This window comes from Dreissena polymorpha, chromosome 1, assembly GCF_020536995.1.
Source record: "Dreissena polymorpha isolate Duluth1 chromosome 1, UMN_Dpol_1.0, whole genome shotgun sequence".
Lineage (NCBI taxonomy): Eukaryota > Metazoa > Mollusca > Bivalvia > Myida > Dreissenidae > Dreissena > Dreissena polymorpha.
This window is the reverse complement of record NC_068355.1, coordinates 193,350,273-193,354,669: the sequence shown is the minus strand read 5'-3', so window position 1 is coordinate 193,354,669 and position 4,397 is coordinate 193,350,273. Positions and strand designations below refer to the sequence as shown.

At 32.7% G+C, this 4,397-nt stretch overlaps 1 long non-coding RNA gene across 1 annotated transcript; it reads left to right on the top strand.

Moving 5' to 3' along the window:
- The first annotated feature begins 2,019 nt into the window (after window positions 1–2,019).
- Window positions 2,020–4,110, top strand: LOC127864401 (uncharacterized). The gene is made up of 3 exons (XR_008041878.1): window positions 2,020–2,617; window positions 3,030–3,114; window positions 3,472–4,110. It is a non-coding gene; the product is annotated as an uncharacterized LOC127864401 (long non-coding RNA).
- Window positions 4,111–4,397: the final 287 nt, after the last annotated feature.

Here is a 4,397-nt window from a genome sequence, read left to right as displayed (position 1 = left end):
TCCAAACAATATTTACCTAATAAGATAATATGTATAATGATTTATTTTCACTAGGTCTTGGTTGAGTAATGCGATGTACTTTCTATATTCCTTACTTTCTATAAATTTTGAAAAATTTGAAACTAAAAACCAAGATGGCTTCTGTCTTCACAGATTTGTGCAATAAAGATTTAATGCACAAAATATTGCAGTCTACCAGACTCTGTATATTACATATACCAAACAGCACTAGCGGTACATTTGTTTTAGTATAACTACACATAATATAAGTACTCTTTATTGTCCCCTTCCGGTTTCAACGGAGGGTACTTATGGTTTGCGCTTTGCGTGTCCGTCAGTCTGTCACACATTTCTGGACCCTGCGATAACTTAAAAAGTTCTTCATATTTCTTCAAGAAACTTGAAACATGGACAGATGGCAATATGGAGATTATGTACGTCATTTCATTGTGTTTCTACGTCAAGAATCAGTCTGTTTTTTCACAAATAGGAGAATGGTGGAGGGGCCCGTCCAAATGCGAAAAAACGCGTTGTTTTTTATTAAAAGGGGAAAACAAAAATCACACTTTTATTTGTTATGATATTTATAATATGAATACACATGTAAGTATGAATGTAATACAGTCAATCTTGTATTTAGAGACCACTAAAGGGAGTTACCAAAAGTGGTCTCTTAATAAAATGGTCTTTAAATGAAAAAAAGGTTATTTGGAATGAATACGGACCTTTGATTTTAAATCCAGATATAGGATTATCTCTTTTTGACACAGCAATTTCTGCTTTTGTAATCAAATGAATCTAAATATAAATAAAATGAATAAACCAATTTTTTACTTAAAATAAGTTGTATTTGTTCTCTCTAAATCTAAATACAATGTAAATGGTTTGCACGGAGAATGTGTTTTTCCGACTCCAAACTCATTCGCGATTAAATTTACGTGCACTTTTACTCTTCGACACTTCCAATACCGGAATGTTCTCATTTAACGTTAATACTTTCCGTTTTGACATTTTAATTTCTGCATGTAAGCTTATATATATCTGACTCGATTATGGCATATGTTTGTCGCGTCAGCGCATTGTTTCTGCAATAAAATCGGCGATCAAACTTGTCACTTAACGTTCCAGATGGTAAACTCTTTAACCCGTAGACTGTTGGCAATACCTCACTGTATTATTCGACGCCAAAAATTGATACGCAGTCAGCATTAACACTGGTCTGAACCCCCTTCTCGAAATAAAATACGCTTTTTAACAAAATACACTTTAAGAAGTGCATTTATTCTGCGCTTTCTCCAAAAAAGTGTATTTTTTCTGCGTCTTTCGTTTTAAAAGTACACTTAAGTGCATTAAAGTGTATTTTTCGAAATTAGAGCGCGTTTTTTCATAATCTTTTGAATTGCCAAGTGTATTTTTTCTGTACTTTTATATGATTGAGTGCGTCTTTTCAATGGAAGTGTATTTTTAACTATATCTTTTCCAAGACAGTGTGTCTTTTCAATTTAAGCGTATATAAGTGTATTAATAAGTGTATCTTTTCTGGGTCTGAACATATTTTATACTTTTCATACATTATATATTAGTAGTAAAAATTTTGTAGTATTTACAAAAACAACACAAATACAAGTGTTATGTATGACATTATCAAATGTTTATTGATTATTTGAAAACATCAAGAAAATAATACTATTCATAATAAATTTTTTAACAACAATGCTTAACAGCTTTAAAAAGCACAAGTTCAACTAAATCAGGCTGTGGGTCACTTATTAAAAATATTGAACGTGTCAAAAATATTATGTGGGCTTCTGGCAAGCCCACATAATATTTTTGACACTTTCAATATTTTTAATATTTAAATTATATTTTCTCAAATTTCTTATACTGATATTTAACCCAAATAAAATTAATATCTACCACATTGTCTACTAAACACATTTTTTAAAGGCAATTAAAATAATATTTATAATGGAATTATAATTTTCTAACACCTTTCAGTATGTCAAATTGAAATATTCACAAATAAATATAATATGCTAAGGGTTATGTGCATGTATTGTAATTTGTGATTTCATAAACAATAAACAGATTGTCATTTCTCAGTAATGATATTCAATTTAAGGTCACAAAGAGAAGAATTGTTATCAGTGATGTGTATTATTCCATAAATATTTTGGTGTTGAAATTTGCCTTTATCAGTAGATATATCTCAAGCTGACACAACAGATAAAAGATCAGCTCTCCCCCAATTAAATCAAATATGCATCATAAACACTAATCTCTTATCAGTGATGCAGCAATGCCTAACAAAGGGGTGCATATCATCTGCATACTTTTGATTGGTTGATAGTTTTTGTTTTGAAAACAAGCCACTTTTGATTGGTTTAGGACACAGGAAGTAAATTTGTTTAAACAAGCAGGTGTCAGCAACTGATAATGAGCTACATTTTTAGACATGATTTAGCAAATTAAGATTTTAAATTGTACTTGTAGTGTCAAATGTCTTGAAATACTGTCAGCATGAAGTATTGTGTGATGAAAACAAAGTGTATTTACTACAATGTAGTAAATCAAAGGAGGTCCAAAGTGGCTGGATACTGAAGAACAGTTGTAACAGGTTTGTATTTTTATTTCTGCATCCCTTTTTTAATTAAGTTCATTGAATTAATTATGATCATTATCATGTTTATGTATTGTCTCTGGTATAAGGATAAGTAAATGCATTGTAATTTTAAGGAAAACTAACACCAATTGAAACAAAAATAGATAAATATTCAAATTAAAAAGTGTTAATGTTGTGTACAGTGAATTATTATGGCTGTGTTTTATGGTTATTGTCATCTTAAACTTTATTTATAGCTAAGTCTGGTCATTACTGAATGGACTTCTTTCCCTCATATTTCAATGAGAACTTTTATATTTTGATTTTAAAGGTAAAACTCTTGCCCCAAGGAAAGAATGTGCATTATCACCTGCTAAAAAAGGAAGAAACAGGGGGATACTGACTGATGTATGGACTTGAACACCAGGTTTTTACCCTTCAAGAGTTGGCCAACTAGAGTGAAGCAGGAGAGTGGGCTGTGCTTGACTAAGAAAAGCTGGATTTGTTGAGAGGTAAAACTATACAGGTTATTGCATTTAAAATGCATCACACTTCCAGCCAGTCCAGACAGCCAAATGAGACCACGCATCTTAGTTCATTTTCAAACTGTATTGTCTACAAAACGCTATTTCTTTGATGATAAGAGTTTAGTCACATGTGATCACAGGATTAAAAAATTGCAAAAATAAACAAACAAAAACAACAAGCAAACAAACTTGCATTGATTTAAATTTCTAATTATAATCGCAACAAGATTACCATTACAGCAATATTTCATAGTTAAGTGAAACAAAAACCTTACAATTTAACAAGTATGAAGAATGCCTCGCCCTTTTGATAGTGTGTGATATCATGTTTATCTTTTGCAGATCAATACGCATTCAAGATCCTTAAGAAGAGAAGGACACAAGCAACATCAGTGGTAGATGTCACTCCAGCCCCTGCTTTTCCGGTCTCGCCTGCTGCTTTCCAGGTCCCTCCAGCTGCCAAGATCAGGTCTAGGCACTGGCTGCCATCCAGGTCCCCCTGGCGGTTGCGGTCGTGTTCTCAAATGGCTGCTGTACTGGACTACTGGTCCCACCACCATATTCGGTCAAGGTCTCTCCAAATGCTGAAGTCCAGGTTCCTCCGGCCACTGCGGTTCAGGTACCCCCAACAGCTGTGACCTAGTTCTCTGCAGCAGCTGCGATCTAAATATATTGACCCACTGCGGAACACTGCGGTTAATCGTTTTTTCCATACAATCTTCCACAAATGCCTCATTTTATAATGAAGTGTACAATTCTTATGTTCATATTTGTTTGTGTTATAAAGATGATTTTCCTGCACATTGTGTTTTTTTCCCTTAAAACTGCATGGTGCTATTACTTTTTTTACTGAAACATATCAGCACAAAATTGTAAAAGACTTTAACATACTTTAATACAAAAAAGTGTTTAAACCCACAGGAAACCACCTTGCCAAAAACCCACAAAAACTTACTGAGCAGGTTATTGTTTGCCAAAACCTAGCAAGTGTGCGTTTCATTGTCCATATTCTTATAAATTTAATAATTAGAATGAATTATCTTTAATGTATTTTTTTTAGATATATAAACTCAAGAAACTTACATAATTTTTGCGCCACATTACAAGTTTATTTGAATTTGTGTCACTCCTAAGATTTTCCCACGGCCTCCGAATGTCTCTCTTACCCTCTGAAAGTGTTTGTGTTTAGAAATTATTTATAGCGTTATTTTTAATAAATAAATCTATTTCAGACTATAAAATACTGTTCTAGCTGTTGATATGTCCCC